Raw genomic sequence first — 14,760 nt, forward strand, 5'->3', positions numbered from 1 at the left:
GCCTCTGAGAGGCCCCCCAACCCACTCTCCCTGGGCGCCCACCTGTGCATTTTCCATCCAGCACCCAGCCTCCCATCAAACCAGCTTCTGAGGCTGAGGCGTCAGGGCCCTTCCATTATACTCGATGCTCACCTTGTTCCTTTTACAAAACCAGAGTCCCCACAGGTAGATGGTGCCTGACACAGAGCGCTCACTACATGCATGTCGTTATGCTTATTATATATGTTCATCAAAGGAAAGACCATAAACCAGTTATCTGATTCCAGAGCTTAGATTCTGTTTGTGGCTTGAAGGATGCAACTAGGGAGTTAAAGTGTTCACAGAAAGCATTAGCTGCTCTGTGACTTTGACTTAGGACAGGGGTCATCTGAAGGACAGAATGAGTACATCTGTCCCTTCGGTGGTGCTGGCATTGGCTTCTGCATAGATGTAACTGATTAAATATCTTGAGTATTCAGCGAAGACCTCCAATGATTTAATACAATTAGGAACTGAAGTAAAGGATAATGCCCAGAAGAAGGGCACCTTACACATACATGCATACACACGTGCATGCATAAACATGCAGAGACACACATTTGGACACCCCCACATACACACATATGTACGTACACACACCCCAAACATGTACATGGATGTGCACACACATACATGTACATACATGTACACGTGCACACATGCACATAGGCACATACCTCCCACACATGCATACACACAGACAGGTACTATGTATGCACACCATGTGCGCAGAGTCTAAGGCAGTGTGTGCCTCTTCTGAGCAGCTGTGAGGTCTCTGCCTTCAGCTGAGTGATGGACTGAGCCCCAGATTCAGAGGTTTGATGGGGCTGCCAGGGCAGCGGGCAGCAGGGGGTCCGGGGAGGTTCACACCCCTCCCCAGGAGCCCCTCCACCTGTCTCTGTCCTTGGACCCACCAGCTTCAGGTTGAGAAGGAGGTTGGGATGCAGATGACCCAGGGACATCCAGCTTGTTCCAGATTGCCCAGTTTTGGGAGCCTGGATAGCTCCAATGCCCATCTCGGGTGTCCAGTCCCTTCTAGAGAAGATCCTTCTAGGGAATATCTGGAGTGCATTTTATGTTTGAAGACTAAAAATTATTGTCTCCCTGAAGAGACCTATTGCTGGCCCCAAATGGCTTGGCCTGAGACTGATGCACGAGGCAGCTTGACTCTTGGAAATTAGTTGCTTGTGTCCCCAGGGGGTTGTGCAACTCAGTGGGAAGTCGCGGTGAAGTGCTCAGTGGGAAGCCCTGGCACGTGGTGAAGGCTCAGTAAATGATGGCTTATCACCCGTTTGGTTTGGTTGTGAACAACAGAAAGCACCCTGGCTAGTTTAGGCTGAAAGGGCATTATTAGTTATTGGCTGGTCCACAGAAACCTTGAGAGGGCTGGCAAAACAGAGCAAGGCTGACCTTCCAGAATCAGCACCTACGATCATTGCACACGCTGGGTGTCAGGAGCTCAACCCCACTGCCATCTCAGCTGCCACCACACTGATGTCACTTCTGCCCTGGGAACTGGACCTGGTGGTTTGGGTGGGCTCTGCAGCCCCAGTCACTGTCTTCATCTGAAACTGGGTGCATTTGCCTCACCAGGGCCAGCAAAACAAGGGCCCACCAAGCCTGTTCCCACACATCGCTTACCTCTGAACTAAGGTCTTGTATGATCCTGTCTGATTGATGGGCCAGAAAGCAGGTCTTCCTAGCTGCAAGGGAAGCTGGGAATCGAATCAAGACTCTCAGCGTGAAGATTTCCTCAAATATAGAAAATTTATGCAGAACACAGAGTAGCTACAAATGAGACAGATGTACACTACAGGGAGTATGGGCACCAAAATAAAAGGAAACTTCAAAAAATAGACTTTACCTAAGCCAAAGTCTTGGTTTCTCTGTTCAAGACCCATTTGACACCAGTCTTTGTGGTGGTGGTGGTAACATGGTGTCCCACAGGGATAGACTGTGGCAGGACGAGGTGATAGAGCACCGGGCTTGTGGACAGCCTCTGCTGACCAGTGAGGTCTGGGTCTGGGGCCATATGGGGCAAATGTCCCAGTTACCAGGCTTTTGCAGCTTCTAATGGCCCCTGCTTTGAACCCCAATCAAAGTATGAGTGGTGCAATTTCTCCAACAGGCTACCAGGCCAGTGCATGCTACCCAGGGGAAATACTAATTAAAATGATCGTCATAATTTGCATCGTGCCTGGTACTGAACCAAGCCCTTTAAATCTCCCATCTTTAAATATTCAGTAACTCTGCGAGGGAGGTTTATTTCTATCCCCACTCGACAGGTGAAGTCAGAGGCAGAGAGGCTAAGGAAGTCTCCCAGCCAGATACGCAGAGGAGCCGGGATTCAAACCCAGGCCTTGGCCACTGCATGGTGCTGTTGTTTTACAAGCTTCGGATGGGAATTCTCAAAGTCTCATTCCCGGCCTAGTCACACCTACTACCACTACCACGTACAGCCCCCTGTGGGTCACATGGATTGTTCACAGGTCCAGTATGGCAACACAGAGTTTGAAGGGGAAGTATTGTCCCCCAAAGGGTAGGGCTATCCTCTAAGGATCCCGAGGTTTTCCTCCCATAGAGGGGGCATTGCAAATGGGGGAGGGCTCCACCGACTGAGCTCCAAACTATCAGAGGAAGATGGTGAACCCCTCACATCTCTGAGGACACAGCTCCTTCCAGTCCTGAATACAGCCGGAAACCAGGTCTTTCTAACCAGGAGGCCCAGAGGCTGGACATAAAAAGTGCAAGGCCTTGGGGGATCTCTGGGTGGCTCAGAGGTTTAGCGCCTGCCTTCGGCCTGGGGCATGATCCCGGAGTCCTGGGATCGAGTCCCACATCGGGCTTCGTGCAAGGAGCCTGCTTCTCCCTCTGCCTGTGTCTCTGCCTATCTCTCTCTCTCTCTCTCTCTCTCTCAGTCTCTCTCTCTCTCTCTGTCTCTCATGAATAAATAAATAAAATCTTAAAAAAAAAGTGCAAGGCCCCTTTAGCCAGAGGCCAGGTCTCCAGAGAGAGGGCATGGCCCACACTGCAGTTTCTGAAGACGAAAAGGCTGTGTTTGAAGATTGGTCCTAGCTCAACCCGAACCGCAGCTTGCCGGGTGAGCTGGATCAGCTGACGGTGGGAAACTGGAGTATAGAGTACTTCAGACTTGTTTGTTTGCCTGTTCATTTGTGCTCTGACTTGTTTTTAGGAAAGAATTTGTTGGGGTGCCCAGGTGGCTCAGTCAGTTAATCATCCGACTCTTGGTCTCAGTTCAGGTCATGATCTCACTCTTGTGAATTCAAGCCCTGCACTGGGCTCCAAGTGCAAAATCTGCTTTCTTTCTTTCTTTCTTTCTTTCTTTCTTTCTTTCTTTCTTTCTTTCTTTCTTTCTTTTTAAAGGAAAAGAAAATAGAAAATAATTTGCAGTAGGACATGAGAACTCAAAACATGAAATGTATATGTATTTAAAAGAGCCAGGAGAGTGATTAAAAAAAAAAAAAATCAAGACAAGGATAAATTTAGAAGGCAAATATGCAAGCCACGGGCGTTGGCCTAAGGAGCGGGGTGGCCGAGCGGTGTTTCCAGATTCCTCCCCGCAGGAATGAGCAGAGACGCGCGGCAGCTCCCTGACTCACGCGTGTTTTCCAACCTCCCTGCTTCTGCCAGTGTCTTTCCAGGTCAGAAGTCCTGTTTTTAGCCTGTTCTCACGGGGAACCTTCCTCGCGCTCTCTCCCTTTCTGCCCTCATTTTCTTGCCCTTCTCTGGGTTTATTTTCAGCCTGAAGCTGCTGGGGCTGCACAGAGGAGGCCGGGCTCAGGCCGCGGGGCCCCCGCCCGGGGAGGCCGCTCTCTGCCGGCCCGCGTGCCCTGCTCGCCCGCGTGGGCAGCCGGCCGGCCCGGAGCCGGTGTGGAGGGGACCAGCACCCTGCGGCAGCCCTGGCGCGGGAGCGGAGCAACGGCTTCTCCTGCAGAGCTGAGGGACCGCTCCGACCTCCCTCGTTACTCCTGGCTCGTTTATAATCAGCTTTTCCATTATCTTGCAGCGAAGCCCTCCCAGAATCACGTTAATTGCCTCTAACTACAGCTGGGTGGTTCATTTATTCTTTCTAATTTGGAAGATCCAAGTGGTTTAACCCCTATTTTTATTTTAAGAGCTTTAGGGGCTTTGTAAACTTCCGAGGCCCTGAAGCCAAAGTGGCAGACACACGCTCATGTGAGTCCAAGTGCATGGGCACCATCACACACACGGTGGCACACACCGTCACACACACCTTCACACAAGCAGGGCACGCCTTTTGGGTAAGGAGTGGGGAGGCGGGCAATATGATCTGAGGGACTCCTATGAAAGCAGCTCTAGTGCCATTATCACCCGTATCAATGACACCACCACCTCCACCACCTCCACCACCTCCTCCAACACCACTTTCACTGCCACCACCTCCACCACCACCACCACTTCCAACACCAACACCACCATCATCACCATTACCTCTACCACCAACACCACCATTGTCACCGTCACCTCCACCACCACTACCACTACCAACACCATCTTTGCTGCCACCACCTCCATCACCACCCTTACCATTATCACCGTCACCTCCACCACCACCATCACCACCACCATCATCACCATCACCTCCCACATTACCACCACCATCTTTACTACCACATCTCCACCTGCATCACCACTACCATTGTCTTCACCACCGCCAGCATCTCTGCCTCCACCTCCATCACATCCACATCACCATCACCACCACTTGTCCAGGTGCCTGAAATCGTACCATTGCAGTTTTATTCTTTGACTTAATCATTGTTTCCTTCAGCCATTCTCTTTGAAACCATTACCTTGGTGTAAAGTAGTGAGACTCAGATCTGCTTTCCTCCATGACTATGTGTCCCTAGAAGTAGAACCAGGGGCCGAGGAGAGGCCTCTCAAAATCCGGGGAGATTTAGAAAGAGTTATGTGTGTGCACACACGCACACCCACAGGCACACACATGCCTGTCTTACCAGTTACAAAATGAACAAAGACATTTGAAAAAAGGAAAAGTCTACTGAGCCCTCTCCAACAATGTCAGAGCTCTTACTGTTTACATATTTGTATCTTAACAGAGCAGATGGTAAGTTTCTGCCTTAAGCAGATCGTAAAAAAGCTGGATTATACTGAAGATCAGTGGGTCTCAAACTTCACCACGCAAGAGAATCACCCAGGGGGCTTGTTAAAAACAGAGACTGCTGAGCCTCACCCCAGCATCAGTAGATCTGGGGTGGGGCTCAGTAACTTACATTTCTAACAGGTTCTGGGGCTCCAGCTGCTGGCTCTGGAACCACACTTGAGAACCAGCACAGTTAACACACACCCAGGCTCACATGACTCACACACCTGTACACACAAACATGTGCCACAAACACATGCCTAACGACTTGCAAAATGCAGGAATCCTTTTTTATGTAAAAATTCCTGTCAAAATGGAGCTTGAAGAATGTTTAGAAGTAAAAATAAAGCGAACTGGAGGGATAGATATTAAAATCACTTCAGCCAGCTGAGAAGAGTAGGGTTCTAATACTGGCCCAGAGAGGTGGATTTGGAGCTTCCACAGAACACACCAAGTCTTGAGGTTAAGGGAAGCGTAAGCTGCCGTAGGAGGGGGTTGGCACAATTCAAGAACAGCTGGAATGCGGAGACCAAACTGGCCTGGCTGATGGGGAGCAGGGGTGGGGGGTGGGGTAGGGGGGAGGTGGGCAGGGGCAGTGGGGTGGGGTCCAGGGGTGCAGTGAGGCTACGGAGGGAGGGATGCCTGCCCGAGGAAGAGGCCAGGAGGTCTGAGCATCGAGGGCACAGACCGGGTTGGCCACACTCCAGTATGTTGGTGCAGCCACCACCTGGGTTCAGGGCACAACCAGTGCCCCCGGGGTGGGAGTGGGGGGACAGGTGAACAACTGAGTCAGTGGCCGCCCTTAGGCCCCTAGCAGCCTGGGCTAGGAGCCGCCCCAGGTGCTGCCAGGACTAAGATGGCATGGGCTCCATTGCACCCTCTGGTTTAAAGTGCTCTTCTGACCAAAGGGCAAAAATGCAGAAGAACAGACCCTGAAAGTTGTATGTAAACGTGTGTTCCTTTGTCCCAGACTTGAGACTTTTCTTTCCAAAGGAATGGAAGGGGAGGTGTGGGAGGGCTGCGGGGTCGAAGCCCCTGCCCTGCTCCAGGCATCCCGCCCCCCTCAGCACTGGGCACCCCTGTGCACACTGTTCAGCAGAGTGCTTTCCACTGCAGACCTTCTGCTAACGGGGCGGGTGTCCCTGGCACATAGGGTGCCTTGAGCCCCTAAACCCCGGGGTGTGGCTCCCAGGCCTGTGCCCCCTCCCATGGTCCATGCCCATCCAGGGTGTTTGAGGTAGCCCCTCACCCCGCAGCCCAACCCTCCAAACATCCAGGAAGCAGCCAGAAAATACGGGTCTCAAAATAGACCAGGTTTGGGGATCTCAGTATTCAGATGGGAAGAAGCCTCATTTGAAGCCAATCCTAATGGTTCTGACACACAGAATAGGGGCTCTTACTAAGAAGATATCCAAAGACCTCAAAATGTCTTGATCCAGACCTTCCTGGCCCTCACTTCACATCCCCATTAGCCCAGGTGAGGCGGTGGGTCAACGGGGTCTGCTTGAGAGGCTTCCCTCCACCTGGGTGCTCCAAGGAAGCCTTCAAAAATCTCGGGCCGGAAAGCACCCCAGACCAATTCAATCAGCTCTCTGAGGGGTGACCTGGGCATCTCCATTTTCAGATGCCCCAGATGATTCTAATGGGCAGCCAAGTGGCCTGGTCTTGCCCAGGGTGAGAGAACCCTGATGGGCCTCGTTCAACCCCCCACCTCCCTCCACCTCCCAACCCCCTGCCTGTGGCCACAGGGCAGCTGCCTGGAGCCTGAGCGGCTCAGTGCTCTCACCTGTGAGGGGGGCACCTCTCCCTCGGCTCCCCCCACCCTACCATGCGCTGGAAGGCATGTGCTCTCTCTCACAAACAAACAAACAAACAAATAAATGTTTTAAAAAAAAAGCAGATGACAGAGCTCAGTGAGAGGATGTGATTCCTATTTTGGAAAACTGGTGTGTATCTCTCTAGGACCCCCCCCAACACACACACCCACACACACACACACACACACACACACACACACACGGAGGGCAAATGCGGCTGTAGATCCACCAAGTCCTTAGGAAGTGCAGGGACAGAAGCTGCGATCTCAGGTGGCTTTTTTTCTCCCATTCACTTGTCTGTCACTTTTCTCCCTAGAATATGGTAATTCCTGGTAGGACATAAAAATCATTGAAAGGCAAACCATTGGGAAAAGGCACAGGAAAACACGGCAAAACCTAAAATGCAGGAAACCCTGCTTGGGACACAGAGAGGTGGTATGAGAGGTAGGCGTGCCCCCTGCGCCCCGGACCCCACAAGGCGGAGGCAGCTCGAGGTGCTGCCCCTGCAATGGGGGGCTGGAGGGGAATGGGGGCAGGGGGCTGGAGGGGCAGGGGAACGGGGTGCTGGAGGGGAATGGGGGCAGGGGGCTGGAGGGGCAGGGGAACGGGGTGCTGGAGGGGAATGGGGGCAGGGGGCTGGAGGGGCAGGGGAAAGGGGGACCGGAGGGGAATGGGGGCAGGGGGCTGGAGGGCAGGGGAAGGGGGCTGGAGGGAATGGGGCAGGGGCTGGAGGGCAGGGGAAGGGGGGCTGGAGGGGAATGGGGGCAGGGGGCTGGAGGGGCAGGGGAAAGGGGGGCCGGAGGGGAATGGGGGCAGGGGGCTGGAAGGGCAGGGGAGAGGGGGGCTGGAGGGGAATGGGGGCAGGGGGCTGGAAGGGCAGGGGAGAGGGGGGCTGGAGGGGAATGGGGGCAGGGGGCTGGAGGGCAGGGGAAAGGGGGGCCGGAGGGGAATGGGGGCAGGGGGCTGGAAGGGCAGGGGAGAGGGGGGCTGGAGGGGATGGGGGGCTGGAGGGGAATGGGGGCAGGGGGCTGGAGGGGCAGGGGAGAGGGGGCTGGAGGGGATGGGGGGGGCTGGAGGGCAGGGGAGGGGGGCTGGAGGGGATGGGGGCAGGGGGCTGGAGGGGTAGGGGATGGGGGGCTGGAGGGGAATGGGGGCAGGGGGCTGGAGGGGCAGGGGAAAGGGGGGCCGGAGAGGAATGGGGGCAGGGGGCTGGAAGGGCAGGGGAGAGGGGGGCTGGAGGGGAATGGGGGCAGGGGGCTGGAGGGGCAGGGGAGAGGGGGGCTGGAGGGGAATGGGGGCAGGGGGCTGGGGCGGGGAGGGGGCTGAGGGATGGGGCAGGGGCTGGAGGGGGGGCCGGAGGGGAATGGGGGCAGGGGGCTGGAGGGGCAGGGGAGAGGGGGGCTGGAGGGGAATGGGGGCAGGGGCTGGAGGAGCGCAGGCGGCGGACACGGCCCGCGGGCGTGGGGGCACACGCGAGGCCACGCGGCTGGGAGCGCGCCCCTGGGACGCGGGGCCTGGAGGAGCGGGGCTCAGGGAGCAGGGCTGCGGCCGCGGGGAGCCTGCGCCCCTCCCCCTCCCCTCCCCCCTCTCCCCGCCCCGCCCCGCCCCGCCCCGCCCGCGCCGCCGCCGGGGCCCGGGCTCGGCCGCCCTCTGCCGCCCTCTGCCGCCCTCTGCCGCCCTCTGCCGCCCTCTGCCGGGGGACGCGCGCAGGGCGGCCTCGGCGGGTCCGCGGGGCCAGTGGCCGAGGGCCTCCGGGGCGGGGCGCGCGGGCGCGAAGTGTGCCCGACGCGAGGAGCGAGGGGCCAGCAGGGCCGACCTCCGCGTCGCAGGGGTCCCCGCGGGCCGAGGACAGCGGGGCCCTGCTGGCCCAGGAGCTCGCTCGCGGGGAGGCGGCAGCACGGGCGGCTCGGGGACAAGGTGGCCAGGGCACGGCGGGCTCTGGGTCCGCGGGCGGGGCGGACCGAACCGGGCGCGCAGCTTCTCCCGGGGCAGCTTCACACACCGGGACGTGCGCCCTCCAGGAGACTCGGGTTTGGGGGCCGGGAGTCCCAGCAGCAGCGTCGGCGGGGCCACAGCCGCTCTGCGGTCCCCGAGTTTAGGGTGTTCCCGGAAACCCCCGGCGGCTGCGACTCGCACACACGCCCGCCCATTTCTGCCCATTTCTGCCCATTTCTGCCCATTTCTGCCCAGCCTCACGCGGCCGGCTTCCGTCCGTGTGCCTGTGGCTCTTCCCCTCTCCCTCGACGGACGCCAGTCGTCCCCGGTAACATCCGTGGGCTCTACCTCCTGCGTGTTCAGGAAGGTCCAGGGGGAGCTCCGGGCTCCGCTCCGGGCCGGAAAAACAGGGAGAGCTGGATGAGCTCCTCTAACCCTGCAGCCCTGGGCAGGCAGGCCCCAGGGGGAAAGCTTCCAGGATTCTGGAAGGAGGCAGCTGGGGGCATGTCTCCTTCCCCAGGAGGGATTGGACTGGGGACTCTTTGGGGTTTAGATCAACAATATAGTTTAGGGAATAATTTTTACGATCAAATTTTTTTTGGAAAAGCATAGTCACTTTTCCTAGTTAGAGGGGAAAAAAGGGGAAAAAAAATCAAACAGTACAAAGAGTATAAAGAAGGTTTTACAGGGACGCCTGGGTGGCTCAGCAGTTGAGCATCTGCCTTTGGCTCAGAGCTGATCCTGGAGCCCCAGGATCGAGTCCCACATCAGGTTCCCTGCGGGGAGCCTGCTTCTCCCTCTGCCTGTGTCTCTAACTCTCTCGGTATCTCTCATGAATAAATAAATAAAATCTTTTTTTTTTTTTTAAAGAAGGTTTTACAAATCACCCAAACCTCAGCACTCAGTGGTAACTGAGGTAAATAGTTTGATGACACTTTTCTACATTGAGAAGAATGCCACAGAGCCAACCTTCCTGGAGCTGTGGCTTTTGCCAGCACTTCATAAATTTGGTTTTGTAGATTCTTTTTAAGACTCTTCTCTCAAAATTTGACTGCCAATTAGGACTTGGCAAATGCTTTGCTCACGTGGCCCAGAAGATGAAGAAAGTGCCATCTTTCTCGAAGAGCCTAGGTGAGCTCCAGGGGAAGAGGACCCAGGGCCAGGAGGCCATGGACAGAAGCAGGAGATGCCAGCAGGGTGAATAATCAGGATCACTGCTGGAAGAACCAGCCTGTGAGTGAGGAAGAGGGTCACACATCAATATCAAGGTGTCAAGAGGGGACAAATGGAGAGAGACCCCAGCTCCAGAGGGTCTGAGCAGGGCCAAACTGTGTGTGGACAGGAGTTGGAAGGAGAAGGTCAGAACAAAGTTCATGAAAGATCCATCTGTAAGTGCCAAGCTCTCCCACACATGCACACTTACTATATTTTAAAAAAGATTTTATTTATTCATGAGAGACACACAGAGAAAGGCGGAGACCATAGGCAGAGGGAGAAGCAGGCTCCCTACAGGGAGACCGATGCAGGGCTTGATCCCAAGACCCTGCCCGGGATCATGACCTGAGCCAAAGGCAGATGCTCAACCACTGAGCCACCCAGGCGCTCCCTTACTATTTTTGAACAACTTCCTATTCCATGTTATTTTATTCTATGCGGTGCTACGCTATTCCATTCCATTCCATCCCATTCCATTCCATTCCATCCCATCCCATCCCATCCCATCCCATCCCATCCCATCCCATCCCATCCCATTCCATTCCATTCCATCCCATCCCATTCCATTCCATCCCATTCCATCATTCCTTTCTGTTAAAACTGCACAATATTGATAGCATTAAACGTTAAAGGATCTAATCTCACAGGCTAAGATTTCAAAAACTAGAGCATGTAACAAAGGCCCACCTGCCCCTTTCTGCCTTTCCCCAACTTTGGTCAGGATGTGCCTTTGTCTTGACCGTGGGTAGCTCAGGGGTCTCTCCTCAGAACCAGAACTCCCTCTAGAGTTAACAGCAGCCTTACTTTACCTCTGCACGCCTGCCCCCTGCTCTCAGCCAGGACGTACCTCCTTCCTTTGGTCGCTCTCAGGGCGACAGAAAGAAAGGGAATAACATCTGAATCTCTCTGCTAAAGCATAAAGTCCCCAAGACCATGCTTCTCCAACCAGAAGTGATGTGATGGGATACTTCCCCGTTTCCCACTTTAGCTGTTCCCAGATAGTTAAGAATAATCCCCAAATTTCAAACAGTACTTAAGATTTAGGTGAGGTGTTGCAAACGGCCACTGCTCGAGGTAACAGTGTCAATAAACTGCTTTCCCTTGTAAAGTTTCCAGCTGTGAGCCCAGGTTTACAGCAACCCAGGATCTTCTGCAGAAACAGGAATTTTGAAAGCACGTCGGTGTATAAAATGTTTTATGTTGAATTTATCACAAACGCCACGTCAGGATTTCAGATAACTCCGGAAATAAGAAAGCTACAATGGGAAGATTTCAGCAGTATTTATTTTTATTTATAATTTATACCCTGTCAGCTTCTAAAAAGGATTAGAGGCAGCACCCAATAAAAGACGTGTGTATACAACAAGGTGGCCAAAGCGGGAATAGGAAATCGAAAAGTCATGCGGAAAGAGGAAGAAGCGAAGAAGGTGAGAAAATTGCCATGACTCAGGATTCGGCTTCGTGCCGAGCTTTCTGGTAGCTAACGCAAGGATGGAAACATGAAGCCTTGTGCCAGCTTCGCTATCTGAGTGGGGAAAGTCGCAAGTGGTGCATTAGCGCTCCGAGGGACATCGGCGCATCTCTGGTACCATGTTCACTTGGGGACAAGTCCAGGGGCCTGAGAGGAAGTTGCCAGGAGGGTCTCACAGCCCGAGGCCTAGAGGGGCAGGGACAAGCAAACATGGTGCACCTGCTGCAAGAGGGCCTGGGCTCCGGGTGGGCCACGGGTGGTTGCGAGGAGCAACCAGCCCAGCCCGGCCCGTCTTCTCCGAGAGGCCTGCCCTGCAGCCGTTCATGGCCTGGGCCTGAGGCATGGCAAGGGTGGCTCGTGGGGCGCCAGGGGCACCTGGACCCAAGGCTGGGGGTTTGCATGCGTGTGCAGGCAAGGCGCTTGCATTGAGGGGTGGTGCCGGGCGAAGGAAGAGAAGGGGCCAGGCTGGGTGGCAGGTGGGTGGCTCCCCTCCCCTCACTGTGGCCTGGCACCTCGGGCGGAGCCGGAGAATTCCGTATTTGGCCCTGGTTTCCAGTCTGCTGCGAAGCAGTATTTGGCAAGCGGGGAGACTGAATGGATCTCGCTCACCTTGATTTCTGCTGTCACGGCTGTCTTTGAAGGCGCGGGGCACGGTGCCTCCTAGAGCTCTGTCGCCGGCCTGCAGCTGCACTCCCTGGCAGCTGAAGTCGTCTTTCCCTCTGGGTTGGCTGCCGTGGCAGTGGAGACGGGGCTTTGCGTGCCACATGCACTGGGGAATCCTAGCTGTGGCATCCGTTAGCTGTGTGACCTTGGGCAGGTTCTTCCTCCTGGCTAGGGGCCCAGCCCGTGACCTTGGGAACAGTTCCACACCACTCCATCTCCCAGAGTGTTTATGAGGATTAAATGAGCTGATCCACGCAGGGTTTCGGAACAGTTCTTCACGCACAGTAGATGCCACCCAAGTGCCAGTGTCCTTCTTGTTATTTGGATCCGTGGCTGTTCCTCCCTCAGTGGGTCTCCCCCAACTCCCCCACCCCAGGGGACCCCAGAGTCCGGGACCAGACCCTGTGCTGAGCGGCCAGAGGTCTGCGGGACCTGACTCCACCTTCTCTGGGCCCCCCCGGGAAGCTGTGCTCCCTCTTGGCCACCTGGCAGTTCAGACACCTCACCCCAGAGAGGCCGCGGGGCCCCACTCAGTTACAGCGCTGCCATGTGCTCTCATCTTCCCTCTTTTACAAAGAGGAAGGTTAGTGCCCAGGAGAGCTGTTACCCTGCAATCCTGCACCTGCACCCTGCGTGTCCCCAGCCCCAGGCTCAGCGGAGTTTCTGCTCATGGGCGCCTCCTGCTGCCCGCGGAGCTTCCAGCCCAATCAGCAGTCAGCGTGCCTTCTGCTCTGCCTCTTAAAGGAGGGTCTCTAAGCATGGTTTTGTCCCCACCCAGCATCCACCAGCCACTTAATAATTGTGCTTTAAGTGAAAGAAAGAAAGAAAGAAAGAAAGAAAGAAAGAAAGAAAGAAAGAAAGAAAGGGCAAGTGCCAATTTCCTAACCAAGCTCAGAAAACCTCATGGACTTCCCATGGCTTTTCCATGGCTTAAGCCTTATGGACTTCCTCATGGACTTCCCATGGACTTCCCATGGCTTCCCCAAACCCAAACTTCTCATCTGCCAGCCTAGGCCTTGGGTAAACTGACTCACTTCCTGGCCTCACCATCCCGGCACACATTGACCCAGCCCAGGGCCCATGGTGCCGGCACACCTGCCATTCCTGCCCTCAGCACCCAGCTCCTGGTCATCCTCTCTGCCCAGGTCTGTGGGGAAAGACTCCCATCCTCACCGTCCCTTCTCCTTGGGGTTATTATACCATAGACAATTGGGGACTGAGGCCAGCCGACCACTTACAAGTGCTCACTGCTCATTTCAGATGACTCCCTGAGGGTGTCTGGGGGTTGGCGTTGCCTGTGAGGATTCTGGGGTGGGAGGGAGTGGAGGTGCTCCTTGCACACTGGTGGCCATATGAGAGTGAGGATCCTGCCGGGGAGAGAGATTCAAAGGTGAAGAGGGAGGGGAAGGTACAGAGTCAGGGCTCGGAGGGTGACAGCCCCTCTTGTGTCTTGCCGGCAGGTGAAAGCAGAATCAGGAAGCTGGAAGTAACTGTAGCTGTCACAGGAGCTTGAGGTGGTGGTTTGGGGGAGCAAGGGAAGGATGGGCAAAGATGCTTTCCTGCTTTCCTGAGGTGCCTCTTCTCCCTAGCATGGTCCTGGGACAGACAGACAGAATGGGGCCCCGGTTCTCACTGTGATGCCTGCACCAGCAGGTCAGCATCCCCGGGAACTTGGCAGAAATGCCAATTCTTGGGCCCCACCTAGACCACTGAATTGGAGGCTCCCTGTGGGGCCAGGACCTGGGTTTTCACAAGAGCTCTGGGTGAGGTTTGAGAACCATGGGTCTAGGCAGAGTAACGAAGGTGCACAAAGCCCTCCTTTCCCCAGTCCAAGTCTTTCCCTGCTTCCCATGGCAGCCCAGCAGTCCTGAGTGCTCAGGGGCATGCCAGGGAGGAGCATGGACTCTCCTGTTGGTGTCGGGCTCACCAGCAGCTGTGGCCTCTGAAGTCCAGGCCGGAGAGGGCTCCCACGCTCCATCTGAGGGTAAGGTCTGGAGGCCCAAGCATTGGGAAGAGCCTGTGGATGGGGTGAATAGGAGTGTGCTGCGGGAGGAGCACCAGGGTGCTATTTGGGATCAGATCAAGTATGCTTGTAACACAGGCTTCGAGGGCTCACGGACTGGCTGCTTTGTGAGCATTATGTACATTTAACCCTTCCCACAACATGGTGATGTGGGAATTCTTCTTGCACCCATTTTAGAGATGGAGACACTGGGCCTACATGGGTCTTTTGCCCAAAGTCATCCCACGTGTCAGCAGAGGGGCTGGGCTTGGGGTTAAGGTTGGGAGGTTGAAGGAGGTGGTCAGGTGGGAGAGGGCCAGGTGAGGAGACCCAGATCTGCCCTCACCCCACAGTGGTTCCAGGAAACCCCCTTCAGGGAGGACAGTCTGGTTACATGGCTACTCTGTGATGGTGAAGAATTTTTTAAATGTTTATCATGGCATTTGTCATAAAGGAGTTTTAGCTGTGGAGAAAATGTTTATTGGCCTATCAC

The sequence above is a fragment of the Nyctereutes procyonoides genome, unplaced genomic scaffold, assembly GCF_905146905.1.
Source record: "Nyctereutes procyonoides isolate TBG_1078 unplaced genomic scaffold, NYPRO_anot_genome, whole genome shotgun sequence".
NCBI lineage: Eukaryota > Metazoa > Chordata > Mammalia > Carnivora > Canidae > Nyctereutes > Nyctereutes procyonoides.